The following is a 21,436-nucleotide window of genomic DNA, read 5'->3' as shown; positions in this document are numbered from 1 at the left end:
CGTTCTTTATCTATTTTGAATATTAACCTCTTATTGGATATGTCATTGGCAAACATCTTTTCCCATTGAATAGGTTGTCCTTTTGTTTTGAGGCTTGTTTCCTTTGCTGTGAAGAAACTTTTTATTTTGATGTAGTCCCAATGATTTATTTTTGCTTTTGTTTCCCTTCAGAAGACGTATCTAGAAAAATGTTTCTATGGCTGATGTCAGAGAAATTACTGCCTGTGCTCCCTTCTAGGATTTTTATGGTTTCAGGTCTCACATTTAGGTCTTTAATCCATTTTGAGTTCATTTTTCTGTATGCTGTAAGAAAGTGGTCCAGTTTCATCCTTTTGCATGTAGCTGTCCAGTTTGCCTGACATCATTTGTTGAAGAGACTCTTTTCCATTGTATATTATTGCCTCTTTTGTTGTAGATTAATTGGCCATATAATTATGGGTTTATTTCTGAGCTTTCAGTTCTATGTGTCTAATTTTTGTGCCAGTATCAAAGGTGGTAAATTTTTAACTTTGAAAGTGAATTTTATTTTTAAAAATGGGCCTAAAGTCTTTGGAACAAAGTTATTTTAATGAGTTGACTAAATAAACCCAATTATAGCATTTTGGCTATTATCCAAGGTATTAATTTTTTTTTTTTTTTTTTTTTTTTTTTTTTTTTTTTTTTTTAGTTTAAGACTGGTTCTGTGACTGGCACAAAAAGAGACTTTCCTAAAGAGAACAAAGAAAGCAGCAGTAGAATAAATTTATAACTTCCCAAGATGACTATTTGGATTAGAAATTCACTTCTACAAATACAAATAGTTTAAAAGGAAATTTGTATCATTATTGTGATGGTTCATTTTATGTCAATTTAGCTAGGCTGTGGTACCAATTTTTTTCTCAAATACCAATCGATGATCCTGCTTTGAAGGTATTGTTTAATGAGATTAACATATTATACCAGTAGACTTTGAATAAAGCAGATTACTCTCCATTAGGTGGGTGGGCCTCAGCTAATCATTTGAAGGCCTCAGCAGCATAGACTGAGGTCCCTGAATGGGAAAGAATTCTGCCTCTAGACTGCAACATGGAAATCCTGCCTATGTTTCTAGCATTTGGACTCAAGACTGCAACATCAACTCCTGCATGAATTTCCAGTCTTCACTTTGCCCTATAGATTTTAGACATGCCAGCCCCTATGCTCATGGGAACCAATTCCTTGAAATAAATCTGTCTCTACATATATCCTATTGGTTCTGTTTCATTGATGAACTTTGACTAATACAATTACCAATTGTTCCCAAAGTCTTAAAGTCATCCCTTCTGTTGTGTGTTTTTCTTGCTGTTATCAATTAAAAGGAGAAAGTCTTGCTGACCTTGTCTCGGATTTTAAAGTCTATATACCTTTGTGGTGATGGCCCTTTGTCTGACTCCAGATGAAATATTGTAGATTTTTAAAAACATTGAGAACAGTATTTGTTTAAAGAAATCAACTTTCTAAAATTGCATTGGGACCATTTACTTATCCTTATTATTTTTAATTGTAAAATAGATATAATATAAAACTTAAAATCTCAGCCATTTTTAAGTGCACAGTTCAGTAGTCTTAAGTATACTCACATTGTTGTGAAACAGATTTCCAGAACTCTTCATCTTTCAAAAAATGAACTTTATATCCATTAAACAATGATTCCTAGTTTGTTTCTCCTAGGAACCACCATTCTACTTTCTGTCTCTACAAGTTTGGCTACTCTAGATACCTCACATAAGTGGAATCATATACTATTTGTCTTTTGTGCCTGGTTTTATTTCACTTGGCACAATGTCCTCAAGGTTCATCCATGTTATAGGATGTATCAGAATTTCCTTCCTTTCTAAGGCTAGATAATATCCCATTGTACATATTACCACATTTATTTATCCATTCATCTATCAATAGACATTTAAGTGGCTTCCACCTCTTGGCTATTGTGAATAATAATGCTATAATCATATATGTGCAAATATCTCTGAGCCCTACTCTTAATTCTTATTGATCTACATCCAGAAGTGGAATTGCTGGATCATATGGTAGTTCTATGTTTAATTTTTTTGAGAAGCTACCATACTGTTTTCAATAGTGGATATTCCACCTTACATTCCCACTAACAGTGCACAGAATTTCCAGTTTCTACACATCCTTGCCAACCTTTGTTATTTTCTGCTTGTTTGATAGTGGTCATCCTAGTGGGTATAAAATGGTAGCTTTTTTACTTACATTACTCTAATGATTAGTGATGTTGAACATCTTTTCATGTACTTATTGGCCATTTGTATGTTTTCTTTGGAGAAATGTCCACTTGAGTTCTTGGCCCATTTTTAAATTGTTTTTGTCGTTGTTGAGTTATATGATTTCTTTATGTATATATCCTGGATATTAACCTCTTATCAGATATATGATTTGCAAATATTTCCTTCTAGTCCGCAACTTGCCTTTTTGCTCTGTTGATTATCTCCTTTGGCACAGATGTTTTCAATTTTAATGCAGCCCAGTTTATCTATTTTTGTTGTTATTGTTGGCTATGCTTTTGGTGTTATGGGGACCATTCATGCTTTTTTTTTTCTAAAATCACTTTATATTTATGTATATAACACCATATGAATAGTCCATATATCTTTCCAATAATACACATATTTTTGCCTTCAGTAGCACTCAATTCCCTCCCTCCTCCCCGTCAACACATTCTCACAGGAATCTTTGCAAAAAAGTCTTAGGCAGGGGATTTGGGCTGTTTTTTTTTCTGACCATGGCCAAGACTTGGTCATCATGATTCACTATGGCTCTAAAGTGAGTGAGGAGGACATTTGGAAGTAATTTTCTGTCATAACAGCTAGCACCAAGCAGATATCTAGGTCATATTTATTGAATGATTGAATGATTGTCTCGTTTTTTGGCATCTGAGAATATTTTCAGAATTATTTTCATGTTTCTTTTAGTCTTGCCACAGTCATTCCTTCAGCCTGAGTATATGCAATTTGTATGACTGGAAAATCAGTCGAACAGGTTGTTGTTGCCACAGAATGCCCAGAGATTGTTGTTTTGAACGACTGATGTCATCTCTCTAAGGCAAGTTGATATGATAGTGAAAAGTGGAGGTTCCAAGGGTGTGAAGGCTAATTTCAGGTTACATACTGAAGGGAAAACAAGAGAGCCAGTTATGGAAGCTGAAAATTCAAAATCTTATACCATTATCACTGCACAGTGCACAAATGGCCTCCTTTTACTCTATAAACAAAGATTGCCAGAGAAAATCTTGCCAAGCGAATGGCTCTAAATGCAACTACTAGATTAAGAGCTCCTGGAAGGCAAGGGCAACATCTATCAATCCGTGTATTCCCAGCAAACATACCTATGTAAGCATGTACGCACACTTATGTGTACACACGTGAATGCACACAATGAATGAACATACATCTCAAAGAGAAATAAAATTTTGTTTCAGTCATTTTACTTAGAGTCCATCTATGCCTGTATAACTGAATCATATACACATAGTCAATGTGTCTAAATATAGCTGAGTGTGAATGTCCAAGTTTATACCTATTTTATCAGGTTAGGAGAATTTTAGTAAATTCATAAAAATGATTCAAAGTGTCTGAGAATACATTCTGATTTTGGTTGTGAGCTGAATTTTGGGGAAAGAAAGATAGTGTTTTCTGAATTTTCCTAGACCAAAATGAGAAACCGAGCATCTTAAAAATAATTACTGTTTGTGCCTTTCTCTTTGGAGACCCTGACTTGTTTCTCTTTGTTTTTTTGATATCACCACACTGGTTTCCCCAGAGGACATTGACGTTGACAGAGAAAGACCAAATGAACCTGGTGACTTAATCCAAATGTCATAACAAAAGCAAGTCTTAGCATGCTTCTGAAGGATTGACTTTCAAGCAGGAACTGAGTTGTTTTGGAAACTTAGCTAATGACATTGTTATTATTTCTCATGAGTGATAATTTCTCATGAGGGATTGATAGATCAATCCCACTTGCATTTAGTGTAATCCCTATAGACCTGAGTGATGACCCATCAACACAGAAGTTGTGTGGCTCTAAATCTTGGTCAAAGCTCTCTTCTCTGCAAGAAGGATGTGACATTTGCCTCTGGAATTTTTACATTTGTCTGTGAACTGCCCCCTCCCCACCATAATGTTTCTTAATAAGTGTGTCTCAAAATTTTGAACCATCTCTCACCCTGAGACTATTAGTAGACTTGAAAAATTTAAAGGGTAAATTTGCAAAGCACAACTGACGTGTGTAAAAATTCAGGCAAGACACATGTGTTACAGGTATTAGTATTCATCTGATTTGCACATTTTAATTGTGCCTTGCACACAGTAGAACTGCAATAAATATTTACTGCATGCTGAATGGATGAAGTGAATTTGGAAATAAGCAGGGAACCCTTGTGGCATCGTAAATAACCATAAAACTATGTTTTTACAGATATCATTGGGACACAATCATATCTTCTTGACCTTCTTAGGTCTTTATTGATGTGTTTTGACTGATACTAAGAAGATGCTAGTTTGAAAGGAGACGCCTATAATTTAAAAACATGATTTTTACCATCTCCTAACACTTCACAAAGGTCAATAGGGTAGATAAACAACTTCCTACAGCTGCTGCTACATCTGGCACACGCCTGCAGCAGAAAGTGTGCGCTGAAAAGATAAACACGTCAGGTTGTATCTACTTGCCTGCCTATGCTTTTTTGCATCTGAACTTGACCCTTAGCAATTAATATTAAAACCAGGCTTGACATTAATGAATAAAAATTCAAAAGAAGTTATGCTGGACTGAAATTACCAGCATCTCAAGGGGATACATTTCTCCGATGGTTTTGAGGTTAACTTTGATTTTGTAATCCTGGCTCAACATCTTATCTTTGTTGTTTCCCTCTGGGAGCCATCTTATGTTGATTTCTGCACAGTCAGGTCCTTTAAGATCCCCTACTTGATTAACGCTGAACATGAATTGTTCTATCTAGATGGATTTACTTATATATGGATCTTTGCCAAATTTTCTTCCATTATGTGACCTCCTGAGGATGCTTCTAGCTCTGAGATCCTGTAACAATCTGGGTATATCTAAAATTAGCAGGTGATTCTTTAAAAGTCATCACATGAAATTCTGTAGTAGCTTCAAGTTAAGTAATCTGGTGGTTAATTATCTCGTATATTTCTTATAAGTACTACTGATGACTGGGAGCCTTGAAAAACCCACTGGACCTGGACCTATTCGTGGAAGACTTGACAAAGTAAACTGTAGGGATGAGGTATGGCTTTATGATGTTCACTCATTGTATTTGTGGTGAAGCTGGGAAGGCCCTCTGTAAACACTTATTGAATTAAAGAAAGGCCACTCAATTCCAAGTTGATTTTTCTATCCATGAAACCACAGCAACTTTCTAAAAAAGACTGTCAAGTCTAATATTGTTGATTCTCTTACTTGCTAACTAAGCACCCAGATGCCATTATTCACATTGTTTGGAAATGTTTATATATTCCTATCTCAAATATTTTTCATAGAATCGGGTTATGTCTCTACATATGGGCTTTAGATCTGTGAGCTTTATAATTTCAATTCTCTCCTCCATTTTTTTTTGCACAAATAACCAATGATATAAGTGAACTAGCTTTATTATTATTATTATTATTTTGAAGACATCTGAAATTTCTAGAAAAACATCTGAATATTCCATTTTCCTTTGTGGTGGCAGGCACAACCTCTGTGGTGGTCATTTCTGCATTGATCCTTGACCAACAAATGCAGGTATCCAGGCATGATGTTTACACTCTGTTTTTACCAAATTGCTGGGTGAGCACTTTACAAGATCACAGAATGTTCTCTATCTCCTGATTAGCATTTAGAGAACCTTGGCAACTGGGATGGAGCCATAGGAGGGAAGCAGGCTGCTATTTAAATGGAGGAAAGTCACTCTGTGGCTGATAAGCTGGAGGAGTGATGAATTGCAAACGGCCTTTCAGCCTTAGGAATTCACAGTGCGGGTCTACCCTGAACCCCGCCAGCATCTGATGAACTTTTACTTTTCACAACATCATCTGAGAACCGTGATAGGGGCAAAGAAACGTCTGCGCATGGTCTGCTGTGGATGCTTGTCAGTTGGTTTACAGATAATCTACAGACCGTGGAGTATTTTGCTGACATACTTAAGACCAGAAACACAGCAGCAGGAAACGTTAAGTTCGCAAGGCTTCTGGGAATAGGAGTCACCAGTCCACAGTATAATAGTTCTGTTTTAAGAGAGGTCAAAATATTGTTGATAAATACTAGGTTTCAGATGGGACAAAACTCTATAAATGCATTTTTTAAAAAGACGAATAACACCATACCTGCTGACTTGATAAAATACTAGTAAAACTCCAGAGGTGAACTGTGAAGCCCCTTCATCTGCAAGGGGAGGCATGGCTTGGAGATTTAAAAAAAGGGTGGCTAACCCAGTTTGGTTTCCAGTTATGCTCTGTTGGTACACATTTGTGACTTATACATTACCCAAGTGAAGACCTCCCGGGTTGTAATGGTGGAGTAGAGCACCCCTAACATCTGGCACAGTGTCTGGCACATCTTAGTTATTAACTAAATTTTTGTGAATGAATAAAAGGATAGAACTATGCTTTATAGAGTCACATGCCCGGCTTTTCTCATTGATGCCTATTTTGGGTTAATTTGCTGTGATTGATCCACCTATAGTCTGCCCAGCATGACTATAAAATCATAATACGGATGAATGTGCATGGCTTATGGAATTAGACTCTACTCATGCACATTCCTGATGGCTACTAGGTGTTCAGTGCTGGGCAGAGGACAAAGAGGAAGAGGAATGATGCATGATCTTTGTCTTCAAAGAGATGCTCATGTAGTTGGGGAGACAAGACTAAAAGACTTTCAACAATAGCATATTCATAGGAGTCTAAGTGATCCAGTATTATATTGTCTAACCTAGACTGTGTCAGCTTGGGGGCTATTGCTTTCATTATCTGGTTTTATTCTACTTCAGACTGTTCTTGGCATTAAATAGAATCATAGAATGTTAGGGTGAATGGCATTTAAATATCTCTGATATCTGTTGCACAACTCCTCTTTTTCTTCTCCTTTTTTTTTTTTTTTAATGAGACCGATGGCAGGATAAGGGCCTTGCCCAAAATCACATGGTTACGCAGTTGGTGGCAATGTTCACTCATTTCCCTAGGATTTTGGTTCCAAAGTATGTTAGAGCCCTAGGCTCATGCCAGGAGTTGCTTTGTTTCTAAATAAGGGCTTTGTTTCATTGTAATAGAGACACTATTGCATAGGGGGTCTGAGACAGAGGCAACTTATACTGAACTCTACTCCTCAACAAATATGGTCAAGTAGGTTTCCATGGTGTGTATACTTTCTCTTTTAAATTTTTTTTAATTTAAATTTTATTTTATTTTTATTTTTAAAATAAAAAACAGCCCCTTAGGATTATGCTCATAATCTGCACAGTGTAAGAAATGTTGGAATCTCCTAATGTCATCCGAGATTTAACAGCTAACATTTCCTGAGCTCAAAGGCACAGACCTCTGCTCATTCCATGCACTTAACTGTCATAACCATCCTCTGAAGCAGATCTGGAGGCTTAGAGAGTTTAAGGAACTTGTTTAAGTTCTCAGATATAGCATGTGTTGGGGTTACGCTCTAAACCCAAGTCAGGCTTCCGAGCCTATGCCTTTAACTGCAGTTCCATACTATTTGTGTGTTTGTGCTTTTATAAGATTTCATTTATTTATTTGAGCTACAGCACGAGCAGGGGGGAGGGGAGAGGGAGAAGGAGAAGCAGATTCGCTGCTGAACAGGGAGCCTGACTCGGGGCTGGATCCCAGGACCCCTGAGATCATGATCTGAGCTGAAGGCAGATGCTTAACTGACTGAGCCACCCAGGTGCCCAGGATTCATGTATTTTAAATACCAGACTCCTAGAAGTTGGCATGATGGGAGTCCACTGTACTTCTGAGTTGTTGAAACATTCCAACATCCATCCAAAATCTTGACTATGCACTCTCTAGCTAGACTGTGTCTACTGGGTCCCTCTTCAACATTCACATCTTCTCAAGAAGGGAGATAGCAATGCTTGGTTTATCATGGGGCACTGGTGAGCCAGTTGGCAATTTAAACATAGGAGTCATGACCCTCCAGCTCTTACATTTCCTATGACTATTCCTTCCTCCTCCCCCTCCTCCTCCTTCTCCTCCACCTCTTACATTTGCTATGACTATTCCTTCCTTCCTTTTCTTCCTCTTCCTCCCCCTCCTCTTCCCCTCTTCCCTTCTTCTTCTCCTCCTCCTCCTCCTCTTCCCCTCCTCCTCCTTCCCCTCCTCCCCCTCCCCTCCTCCTCCTACTACTCTTTTTCTTCTTCTTCTTCTTCTTCTTCTTCTTCTTCTTCTTCTTCTTCTTCCTTTCTTCTTCTTCTTTTCTCCTCCTCCTTCTTCTCCTTCTCCTCCTCCTTCTTCTTTTTCTTCTTCTTCTTCTTCTTCTTCTTCTTCTTCTTCTTCTTCTTCTTCTTCCTTTCTTCTTCTTTTCTCCTCCTCCTCCTCCTCCTCCTCCTCCTCCTTCTTCTTCTTCTTCTTCTTCTTCTTCTTCTTCTTCTTCTTCTTCTTCTTCTTTCTTCTTCTTCTTCTTCTTCTCTTTCTCCTCCTCCTCCTCCTCCTCCTCCTCCTCCTCCTCCTCCTTTTTTTCCTCTTCCTTCTCCTTTTTCTTCCAGTTGGGTTTAGTGAAAAATCTGGAAAGATTTATTGATTTGAAAATGTTACAACAATTAGCAAATTTGTGTTACCTTATAAAACTGGCAATTTGGTGAATAGCTGATTATTTTAAGTGTTTCTCCTTTTCCTCGGCCTCTTGAAAACATTTTTTTAAAGTAACATAAGAATGGAGAAAAAGGAAGTGACCCCCATGGCTTCAGTGTAACTCACTCCTGGTCTTTCTAGAGGAGCCTCCTGCTCTGCAGAGAATTGGAGTCTAGGACATCTAACCCATCCAGAGTTTGGGTGGGTGGGTGGACTTTCAGATTTGATTAGGGCCTTGGAATTCAGCTTAGCAAATGAACTTAAAAAGTTGAGGCAAAATAGAGAGAGGACCCCTGACTCTTAGAGTGGGATAGTGGCCTTTCTGAGCAGGAAGTGTTCTGATGTGCTGACAATGAGGAAACAGACCATGTTTTTGTTTATTTTCTCATAAAGTGCTGATGAACAAATGAGGGAGTTGCATTAAGGGGCTCCAAAGGCAAGCTGTGAAAAGAGATTGGGGTTTATCAGCCTTTTGGCCTGGTTTCCTCTGGAAAGAATGCTTATGACATGGCCCGGCTCTGCGAATCTGTGTGTCACCCCCACCCCCACCACTGTCATGCCCTCCTTCCCTCACATCCCTTGATAACTTTGATTGCTTCAAACTGATGTCAGCCCTTTTTGGCAGATGGGGAGATGGTAGGCCGTAAGGATTCCTTAAATAAAAGAAGCAAATGCATGAAAGATAAAGCCAATTTCCATACACTAAATAACCCTCTTTTTTTTTTGTTTTGTTTTGTGTGGTGTGTGTGTATGTGTGTGTGTATGTGTGGTGATGTGAGATAGTTCTGAATTTGATTTCTGGACTCCTTTAAAGAGGTTCCTAGGAAATTGGCTAGAGGTAGTAGGAGAGGGGTTTTGTTGGAAGGAACATTTATGTTATTTTGGATCTAAGGTCTTACCTGATACAAAAAATGGAGAGAAGCCAGGAATATGAGGAAAACATTGCCTTTAGCTAGCTATAGAATGAATCTGTCGCTTTGGAAGATAAAAATTGTTAAGCAGCATACCTTAAAAAAAATATGAGCTATGGTCTGTTGTAGAGCAAGACATGGAATAAAGAAAGAAAAGATCAAATAAATTTTATAAAGTTAAATAATCCAGAAGCTTGCTTTCCTGCTAAACTCTGTGTGTACAAGTTTTATGAAGAGTGATTCTGGAACACTTCTGACTTTATAAATAAATTTTATAAAGTTAAATAATCCAGAAGCTTGCTTTCCTGCTAAACTCTGTGTGTACAAGTTTTATGAAGAGTGATTCTGGAACAGTCATTATCATTGCTCCTTAGTTGCAGTTTTATCAGCTTCAAAGGTCGCTCTACCTTCCCCTGGGGGGGAGAGTAGAAGTCTGTTTCCCCTGAGTGAGAGTTGACATTGTAGGAGGACGGTAATGTCTGGTAAAATAACTCACTAAAAATCAAGTTTGACCAGTGTGCTTCTGAGTCGAGGGATTTAAAATGTTTCACAGATGATAGCAATTTTAACCACTGTGGCCTAGAGTAATTCCAAGGAATAAAAAACAGCAATAAACGTTTCAGAGTGGATCTGACCCAATAGTGAAGGTTTCCTCAGGTAGTTTTTTTTTTTTTTAAATTTCTTGCAATGCATGAATATACAATGAAAGTAATCATAGGGTTTTGGAAGTGATTGGATTATATAGTGGAAAGAGATGAAATATTTGATGTGAAAGTCAGTGTTCTCAGAAATAAAGACTAGCATGAACTTTGCTCTTTTTTTTTTTGCTGTATATTTTAATAAGACATGTGGATCAAGTATCTGACAGCTGAAGCGTTTACTACAGGATGCAGGAGGTTAATGTGGTCTAGTGGAGTCTTCAGCTTGGGACTCACTAAAGATGAAGAACGATGCAAGTTCATGGAACCAGTCAACGATATTGATAGAGAGCTATTTCGTTCCTCTCAGAGAGACAAGCTGATGGATTGTCACCATAGGGTAGTGAGTATATGATAGGGGCAGGTGTTCAAGTCACTAAACTTCCATGAGCCTCAGTATCCTTCCAAGAGGGTGGAAGGAGGCGATGACTATGGGCTCTGGAGCCAGATGCCGGAGCTGAGTCCCAGTTTTGTGAGTGACTAGCAGCCAGCCCTTCAGCCCTGTTACTCCCTTCTCTGTGCCTCAGTATCCTTATCTGTAAAAGAAGATGTCACATGAACCTCCTAGGGTTGTGAGGTTTAAATGAGTTAACACTTGTAAGGTGCTTAGAATGATGCCTGGGACAGTGTAGACACCTAATAAATGCTTGCTACCATTACTGATAAATGTCACATGTATCTGAATTCTCTAGAATCTTTCTTGTTTCTAGTTTTCTACCTAGAGCGTGCATGGCAATGGCAATTTTTAAAACTACCATTAAAATTTCTTCTACCTAGAGAGTGATGAAATGGCAATTTTTAAAACTACCATTAAAATTTATTCTACCTAGAGAGTGATGAAATGGCAATTTTTAAAACTAAAAGTTGCAGCACTTCCTGGATGTAAGGTACAATTGAAGCAAAAGGCTGAGTTTATTATGAGATGCCATTGTTTTACTTTGAAGAGCTCTTGTAATACCAGGGGTCTAGACATCCTAGCACTTTAATGTGACCTACCAAAACAAAAATAATAACACGCATGTCTTATAAAAATACTACACAGGAAGACTTCAGATCAAAGATACTATTTAAATATGAAACATTATTATTTTTATTTTGCTATTACTCAGACTTTCCTACATAAAAAGAAAAAAAATATGATTTTAGTGAAAAATGCCCCCGCTTTTGTTTTGATACGTGCTAACTATAGAAATAAAGGAGTTGGATCAGCATAATCAAAACCAAAATTACAATGCCGTATTGTCAATATTATGAATTTGTTTGGAAATTTTCAACCTCAGCATCTTCAGAGCTCTTTCCACCTCACATTGCTGACAAAGATTCACTAAAATTCATGACGCTGCGTATCATAACATTTTGACTTTATACGTTTGAATTAAAATTGTTTTAATTTTGATTAATAGCTGAAAACACTGTTAGAGATCACCTAGACCACATTCCTCACTTCACAGAAGGATACTGAGGCCCAGAGAGAAACAGCACTTCACTCAGCCGGGTGATGGTGCAGCCCAGACTAGACCTAGGGCAGGCCTCCTGATGCCTGGTCCCAGCCCTCCAGTCACTTTTCTTCTACCTTCTAGAAAGTATCTGTGACAACATCCTTGCCTCCCTCATTCCTTTCCCCAACACTGTTGTCATGCTCAACTTTCATTTGCAGTCTGGAATCCTCAGTCAGAAGCTTCTCTGAGCTTCAGCTTCCTCATCGGTAAGACAGGATTATAGAGCCTAGTTTGCAGAGTTGTAGGTCTGACTGAAAAACATTTGGGAAGTGCCTGGCATAGGATGAACTCCCAATAAATATTGTTGTTGAAGATACCATGGTCCTTAAAACACATTTTTTTTGCGGGGGGGAATTTATATCTTGGGACTGGCAAGAAATTGTTTAAAAATATGTTTTTTGGGGGCTGAACTTGCTGCTGAACAAGGCTGTCTCATTCAGAATTGCTTTTGGTTTATAGACTAATCGTGCTGAATGGTAGCTGACGATAGAAAGCACATTTGAATATAACCACTCATTCCTTCCTCCAGAGGTAGGAAGCATTTCTGAAAACGGAGGAGGCGTAATAATATAACCACCGTTCACTGGGGGCTTACTATGGGAGAGGCACTTGCTAAGCTCTTCACAGAGGTTTTTCCTCCTGAATCTCAGTTGCTTTGAGAGGCAAGTCCCCATTCTATCTAGGAAAAGCTGAGGCTTAGAGGTTAGTAACCTGTACAAGGTCAATGACAGAGTGAAGACCCAACACGGACATTCTGATTGCAAAGCCCCAACTTTAACCCCATATAACCCAAGTCCCTATCCCCAGGCTGTCATTGAACAAATTCCTCAAATAACTGCTCAAATAACCACTCAGTTTTCTTCTTTGCTGATGTAGGTACAGTTGATTCTCATCACCTGGGAGATTTTCTCTCTCCTGGTGCCAGAGCAAAGGCACCCATGGCTGTTGTTTCAGCTTCCTGGCAGCACAGTAACAAATCACTACAAACTGGGTGGCTTGAAATCATAGAAATTTATTCACTTACAGTTCTGGAGGCTAGAAGTGTGAAATCAAGGTGTTGGCAGGACTGCAGTCCCTCTGAAGGCTCTAGGAAAGAATCTTTTCTTGCTTCTTCTAGATTCCGATGATTCCCAACAGTCCTTCACTTTCCTTGCTTTGTAGCTACATCATTCTGATCCTTTCTTCCATCTTCACGTGGCTTCCTTCCCTGTGCATCTGTGTCTGTGTCTGAATCTCTTCTCTTTTCTCTTATAAAGACACCAGTCATTGGATTGAGAACCCATCCTGATCCAGTATGACCTCATCTTGAGTAATTATATCGGCAAAGACTCTATTTCCAAATAGGGTCACATTCTAAAGTTCTGGATGCACACAAATTTTGGGGGGACATTATTCAATCCTCTACAGCTGTTTTCCCTCGGAAGCATATGACTTAGGTGGAAATCCACCCCCCAGAAATGATGTATTTTTACCTTCTCTAGGGCCCTGTGGCTAGACATAGGCAAAACATAAAGTATTTTTCATTTTAGATCCCTATTATTTCTATGAGCAGGTATTTTCTGTTGCAAATCACAACAGTACATAGTTAGTCTGGAATCCATTCCATAAGCCTTTTGAAATTTTAATGAGCTGCAAGCAAAATCTAATTTTTCAGAAGAAATAATGCAGTGGCTCCTTCTGGCGCAGACTCAGAGGGCTCATGGCCATGAACCCTTCAAAGAGTCCACCCTGAGAAATGTTCCAAGGCTCATGTCTCCTGCAAGTCTCCTTCCTTCAGAGCCCTGGGCCTTGGAGAGTGGGGCCATTTGTCAGGAAGCCATTTATCTGTCTTCATTGCTGGTGGGAGTGAAAAGTGACAAAACAGTGTTATCAGAGGCTGTGTTCACAGTTGTGATAGGCGTCAAGGAGACCCCAACTGGTCCTACATTTATTTACTAGAGCTGCCAATAAGATTTGTGCCCACACAAACATATACAAGTATGCATCACATTTATGTTGCAATCCTGGGTGAATTGTGAAGAAAAATTGGCACATTCTTAAGCTGACTTTTTGAGCCCCCTTTCATGTTTAAAGCAAATCATTTATTTGTTGATTATAGCTTTGTGTCTGGACTCCAGCCCCGCTGGTCTTTTTTCCATCTCTGGAAGATGCCAAGCTCATTCCTGCCCCAGGGACTTTATATCTGTTTCTTTCTCTCCTTCAAAACCCTTTTCCTCAAATCTTCCTGATGCCAGTTTCTCATATCTCTCCTCAAGAGGTCTTGTCGCTCACATGTCTCCTCATATCATATCTTTCCTTGTCACCCATATCTCTCCTCAAGAGGTCTTCCCTGACTACCCTAGAATCTGTCTATACCACCCTGCTTTATTTTCGTTATAGCACAAGCCTAACTTGACTTGTAGTTATAATTATTTTGTCTAGTTGCTTATATTTCTGTCCTTTCCACCCTCTATTACAAACTCCATGAAATCAGAGACTTTGTTTTGTTCCCTGATATATCTCCAGCATCTAGAGTAGTACCTGGCTTATAAGAAGTGCTCAATTAGTATATGTCACTGAGTTCCTGACCCATCCTATATTTAATCTTTACCTTAGACTAAATGGACTCCAGAAGCTCTATTCAAGAGAATTCAGTTTCCAGTCTCTCTTCTCAGACAAGCAAGGGTCAGGCCACTGGACAAAGACTCCCAGCCTAGCTGGAATGATTCTGGCTTGGTATGGGGAAGGGTAGAAAGGACTGGCCACAGGCTGTAGAGCTTATTTTTGCAGGTCCAAAGTGGAGTGAAGCAAGCCAGGCAACCCAGTTATCAACCTAAAGGGAATAGGCAAAGAGGGGAAATCCAGATTCAAGGAAACAGGAAGGAACCAGGGAAACCAGACCAAAACAATGGGGTTCAAAGTAAAGAATGGGAGGTGGAACCTGAAGGAAGTCCCTGAGCTGTGGAATCGTAGACACAGCTGCTTATAGGGTCTTTGACCAAGTGCACAGGTGGAAAGGAAGTTATTAAAGGCAGTGACTTATACTCATTCACTCAGCATCAAGTCAGACTTACTATTGGACCAGTTCTAATCTTGCACCTGAATCCAAATTACTAGACCTCGATCTTTTCCCCCCAAACTCAGCACCCTCCATATGTACCCAAGCCCTAGAACCGAACATGAATCTCATTCCCAGTTATGGAGAGACAGGTGAGCAGAAGGTAGAACTACTTATAAAATGACAGATGTTCTACTCTGAATATATTTGGCAAGCCTGATTTCTTAGTATTAAGTGTGAGCTTTGAAATGCTAAAATACTTATGGAAAATAATTAATAAAGGAAGCACTTACTTGAAGTGAGCCTTAGGGATAAATGGGGGACGTATGTTGCTAATTAGCCAGCTATTCCTATGGATAGAGACTGTTTAATCTTTAGCCAGAGCAAAAATGAGGTGTTTATGAGCTGATCTATTAAAGTTTCAAGTGTACTTCATTCGCAGTGTAATCTTAAAAGTCTGAAAAATTATTGTTGGCTGGAGTTATATGGGATAGAGTCCTCAAGTTGCAGCAGAAATGCTGGAAGGGAAGAGGTAAGTCAGAGTTCCTGGCCTAGCTGCTGTGTAGTGGCAAGACGTTGGATGCCCTCACATTGGCTGCCAAATAAGCCGATTTCTAACATCATTGATTCTCTGTTCACCCATAATATGTATGAGATCATATATGTATGTGGCAAAACATACATATAAGTAAGTATGTCTTCAAAATATATCTACAATTAGATTGATGTGAGTCTAAAAGTAAATTTTCCTGGTGATGTTCACATTCTCTGTGTACATTATTAAATACAGTGTCAAATGAAGCTTGTTTTTGGGGGGATTAGGTTTCATACTTTGAAGACAGGACTCCAACTTATCCATCAGGCTTCTGTGCTTCTGCCATAAGTCTATAGTGGACATCTCTGTTGTTTTACTGCCTCAGCCTCCATTTCTTGTTCTTTTGGTAGCAGCCTTGTGATTTTGCTTGGAGGAAATGTCTTAGTTTCTGTTCAGCAGAGGCCATGTGACCTAGGAATGGCCCCTTATGGCATTAGATTCCTCAGTCCGTGGTGGTGAGTAGTTCAGGGATGGGCTCATAGTCTTGTCAAAACCAATTGAACTTTATTCTTTGTTTCCTTTTTTTTTTCTTTTGAACTATTGGAAAGACAGTATCTGTATTTCTGCATTGTGTTGTTGAGCACTTTGGATATAAGTCTGGATTTGTTGACAGCCATCTTTACACTATCAGGAAAGCCTGGCTAATAATGAGCAATCACAAAGAAAAGTAGGCTGCAATTTCATGAGATATCAAGTTCTGAAGATTCCAAATAATATAATTATACATGAGCTTCAGTTTTGTGACCTGCTGGATTTTCTTTTCTGCCAAAGCCAATTTGAACTGTAAGTTGTTAGTTGCAACCGAAGGAGTCTTGCTACAAAGGTACTTACCTTCCCCGCTTTAAATGAGGAATAAAAATGAAATCCTCTAGATCACAAATCTCATGAGAACAGGGATGTTGCCCACTTTCCTATCACCTAGATCTACTGGCCCATAGTAGGTGCTCAATAAATATTTGTGACAATAATTATAGTGCCGAGGCTCATTAACCAGCTCTGTTTTAAAAATATGTTTTTCTTATTATGGTAGTAGATGTTTGTTATAGTAATTTTACAAAAAAGGTTTAAAAAGTTATAGATATTTTACAAAAAAAGATTTTAAAAATATAAACTTTACAAAAAAGATTAAAAAACTACAAAAAAGATTACCTTACCCTTCAGAGATAAGCATCGTTAACTGTAGCATATAGTATAGTTTTTCAATCCTATATCATATATTTTTCAAGAATGGTGTTGTATTTTGGGGCCCCTGGGTGACTCAGTTGGTTCAGCATCAGATTCTTGATTTCAGCTCAGGTCACGATCTCAGGGTGGTGGGATCGAGCCCCGAGTCAGGCTCCGTGCTCAAGGAGGAGTCTGCTTGTCTCTCTCTCTCTGCCCCACCCCCTGCTTGCACTCACCCTCTCTCTCCAAAATAAATAAACAAATAAATAAAATCTTTAAAATAAGGCATTATATTTCATATATTGTTTTGCTCATATATGGTTCTTCCAGTTAATATATAATGAGCCAATTTCCAAGTTACTACATCATGTTTTACAGTATACTTTTAAATGGCTACATAGTATTTTGCTTTATGGATGCAACTAAACTTACTTAAGACATCCCTAATTATGGACTTTTGGGTTATTTCCAATTTTCAGTAATAAACTCAATATTCACAAATATCAACAATCAGTTCCTTAGCACCATTTTTAGAAATGGAATTATTGAGCCAAAGAGCATGAGCAAGTTTAAGACTCTTTTTACTTATTACCAAATGATTTCTGCACTCTCCTGAACCTGAGTATTAAAAGGTTTTAACAATCTTTGAAAAACTGATAGGTAAGAAATATTATCTATCTGTTTTTTTTCTTTGTAGTTAGTGAGGTTTCAGTTTTTTAAAAAATATTATAGCCCATTGATATTTCTCCTTCCATGAATTTTAGAACAGTTCTTTATGTCATGATCTGTTTCTTAATATATTTATCATATTTTATATTTGAAGATGCTGCTCCAGGCCTGTGGCTTCCAGAACAACTGTTTTCCTGACAGCAGTGGGTACTTGGCCTTTCCATTAATAGCCATGTCAACCTTTCAGAAGACCAATCACTGTGGACTTGGCCTTTTAGTGCCATGAACTGCAAAAACATTTTAAGTCTCACTGTCATATTTATTTCAGATGCTCATTCTGACAGTTCTGCTTGATTTAATCACCACTTAAGGCTTCTTTGCTTATTGCAGACCATCATTGTCAGTAGTGGCATCATCAGATGTTTCTGTTCCACTGTTTCAAATCATCATTCCCTTTCACCAGATTATTGCAATAGTTTCCCAAGTGGCTTTTCTTTCTCGCTCTCTTGCCTGGTCACATCTATCCCCTGCCTTCTCACCTGGGAAATAAACAGTTGAGCAATCAAAAAAAAATCAGAGCTTGGATCACATTACTGCCCATAAACCTTCAATGACCCCAGAGTGTTTACTGAGTACAGATTCAGCTTTGCATTCAAGGCCTTCACGACTTGGTCCCAGCTCACCCTTCCATTCCACTGTTGCCTTACTCTGAATCTTACCCCTCAATCAAGCCGAACTCCCTCTGTGTCTTTATTCACATTGCTCTCTTCTCCTTGAATGCTCTTCACTCTCATCTCTGCTTGTCGACATCCTTGAAGACATAGTCCTTTTGCCCTCCTTCTCCCCCCCATGAGGTCATCTCCACTCCCTTAGCCAGGAAGGTCTCTCCCTCTTCTTGCATCAAACACATAGTACACATAAATCTTAGAGAACTAGCCTCCCCCTATTGCCTCCTATGGTTATTTTTATACATGACTTGTCTTCCTTAATTAGAGGGAGAACACTCATCTAAAGATATAACTATAGCTCTGAAAGGTTCTGGAGGAAAATCAGTCAAAACATTTAAGAGGCTTATGTTTTTCTCCCCCTTACATTGTGGGTCTGGTCCCTGGCATTTCCTGCGCTTCTATGTCAGCATCTATCTTAACCTAGTAACTCAATTGTTTCTATAGCTCTAATGTCCCTGATTTTAATCCTGAATTTTGCGTGGGGGCTTCTGAAATGTACTTCAGGATCCCACTTTGTTTTTCTTCTGTGTTTAGGAGGAAGAGAGGCAGGGGGTCGGTAAACACAACCTGGAGAGCTTCCCCAAACAGGCAGCCAGATACTTTGATCATTAGTTCTGTTACTCGTCTTCCTCTCTGCTGCCTCATGAGAATCTATTTTCCAGGCCTGTTTTGAAGAAGCAGAAATGGTCACTCCTTCATAATCAGGGAGCCATGAAGCTGTTCAATAAGGTGTTCATTTCTTGTTAATTCAATTACATACATATAGTCAAAATTCTGCAATCTAGAACAAAAGTTACCCTTCCCCTTTTACACTCAGATTGGTTAACTGGGAGAGGGGCTAAGCTTTTTATCCATGGTGCCATAGGGATAATAAGAATGCCCTGCCTATACACATCTTAATATGGTCATGATTTCACTTGGCATTGTCTTGTTGGAAATCCTCTCTTATGTCACACCAGTTTTAAGATTGCTAAAATAAATACTGCTGAAAGCATTCACAATATGTTGGCATGATAAGGGAGATAAAGGTGTTCCATTTCTCTAGCTTTCTTTTCAACCCCCTTTTTGCTCACCAACACTCACTCACATCACAGAGGTATGTGGTAAGTAGTTAAGTTCTAGAAATTAGAACTTAATTTCCCTCTGGTTTTAAGTACATTTGGTTCTGGGATGCCTGGATGGCTCAGTGGTTGAGCATCTGCCTTCGGCTCAGGGCATGATCCCGGGGTCCTGGAATCGAGTCCCACATCGAGATCCGTGCATGGAGCCTGCTTCTCCCTCTGCCTGTGTCTCTGCTTATTTCTGTGTGTCTCTCATGAATAAATAAGTAAAATCTTTAAAAAAATACATTTGATTCTAGCACCAGAGAACTTGGCTTAAGCTAGGATCCGAGTTCTTGGCTTGTCAGGAGTCACCAGGGATCACAGGAGTGTGCTTAGGAGCCAGGTACAGGAGTCAACTTCAAGTGGAACTTTCCCCAGCCCATAAGGCCTGACAAAAGAATCTCCATTAGCCTCTACCATCTGCCCTCTGCCCACTCTGGTTTCCTTCCATGCTTTCTGTCATCTTCCTGATTCCTTCATTTCTGTCCAGTATTTCTCCTGGCTATGCTGCTGCTGCATTGGCACCTAGCACTGGGATCCTGACCTGTTGTGGAAAACCCTAAGTCTTAAACACAGAAGCTCTTAGTCTGAGAGGCACTGCTGATTGGGCTTCGGGTCCTGGCAGGGGCTGGGCACCTCCCATCTGCTGGGCATTGAGCAAACTGGGCCAAGGGCAACCACAGTGCAAGGCTAGAAGCAAAAAAGGAGAAATATTTAATGGGCCCAACCATCAGGATGAACCATCATCTTCACCAGGAGATACCTTTGCCTTATTTTGAGCAAAATGTATGTTTTCAGTTAAGTGCATCTCTTTGCACCCTTAGTTCTAAAGGGACTGAGCCAAGTGTTCCAATTCATAAACTTCAGCTGTCTCATTCCATTGATTAAGAAACTGCTGATGGTTCACTGACTATACTATGTCATGTACTTACTCATTCATTCATTTTTTTCATTCCTTCATTCTTTACTTATTAGTCTCCTACTTTGTGCAGGACCCTGGGCTCACCACTGTGCAGAAACAAATATGAATAATAAATTTATGGGACCTGCTTTCAGAGAGCTTCTGGACTAGCCACAAAGATACCATTATAACACCAACCATTACAGAAACATAAAGAATATAAGTGTTTATTAGTGGGAACACAGAAAAAGAATAATTAGTTTCATCGGGAATCTCTGAGGTGGTTTTATAGAAGGGTGAAACTTAATTTGTGTCTTGAAGGATGAGTTGGATTTGGTAGATGAAGAATGGGAAGTAGGGCCATCTAGGGTGAAGAAATTGGATGAACCCAATAGCAAGGCCCGAAAACGCATGGCGTATTCAGCAAATGGTCAGTTGAGCTTGGAATGAAGGTTGTATGGGTAGATTTAAGGTGTTGAGATAAAAGGGGTAAGCTGTTGTTGGACTTTGGAAGGTCCTGGATGTTCATTCTATAGGCAAGAGAGAGCCATTAAGGATTTCTGAGGGGGTGTGTGTGGGTGTGTGTGTGTGTGTGGGGTGACCCGAACAAAGCTGTGTTTTGCAAACATCCTTCTGGCAGCAGTGAAAAGGATGAGTTGATGAGAAGAAGTTGTGGACAGGGAGGCCAGGTAAGAAGCTTATCCAAACAAAAGATAAGGGCAGTCTAAACTAGAACATAAAAGTGACTCAAGGCTATTTTATCGACCTAAGCTACTGATTCTTCGCTTTGGTTTAAATAGGGTTGCTTTCCAGAAATGCTTGAAGAATGAGGGTGATAATTTAATTTTTTTTTTCAAAGACAGACTTAGAGAGGGCATTTCTAAATTCTATGTTAAAGCTGTTAGTATTGGTGAAACATTTAGGTTTGAAGGCCTACCAGAGGGATACATGTAAGGAAAAAGACTTAGCAAGACACAATTCATTTTGAAGAATCAGAGACTCAGTATCACCGTAAAATAACCAAGGATACCAAGCACTACATAAGATAAGGGGTTTACATAATTAAATGCTCTGGTAGGGTTGCTTTCCTCTCTCCATTTCTTGCAAGAGGAGTTCTATTAACTTTAATAATCCTGATGGCATCAGCAACTCATGGCAGAAAGCCAAAGGCAGGAGTGGAGGTTGAATATTTTCAGGGGTGCTTGATTGGAGGGTGAGCATTTGCCTTATCCAAGGGTTTCAGCCTTTGTTCGTTGTTATAAGAAAAATTGGACGTGAACATTCTTTG

General features: G+C 39.1%; 2 long non-coding RNA genes across 3 annotated transcripts in view; one reads left to right on the top strand and one right to left on the bottom strand.

Moving 5' to 3' along the window:
* The window catches only part of LOC140604092 (uncharacterized), a 129,842-nt gene that overhangs the window by 52,979 nt on the left and 55,427 nt on the right, over positions 1-21,436 (top strand). The gene's annotated exons all lie outside the window — the stretch shown is intronic.
* LOC140603479 (uncharacterized) lies at positions 8,737-13,437 on the bottom strand. Its single transcript, XR_012006457.1, has 2 exons — positions 12,976-13,437; positions 8,737-8,776 (listed from the first exon to the last, which is right to left on the bottom strand). It is a non-coding gene; the product is annotated as an uncharacterized lncRNA (long non-coding RNA).

Source organism: Canis lupus, chromosome 14, assembly GCF_048164855.1.
Source record: "Canis lupus baileyi chromosome 14, mCanLup2.hap1, whole genome shotgun sequence".
NCBI classification, from domain to species: Eukaryota; Metazoa; Chordata; class Mammalia; order Carnivora; family Canidae; genus Canis; species Canis lupus.
The sequence above is the reverse complement of the archived record's forward strand: the minus strand, read 5'-3'. Positions and strand labels throughout refer to the sequence as shown.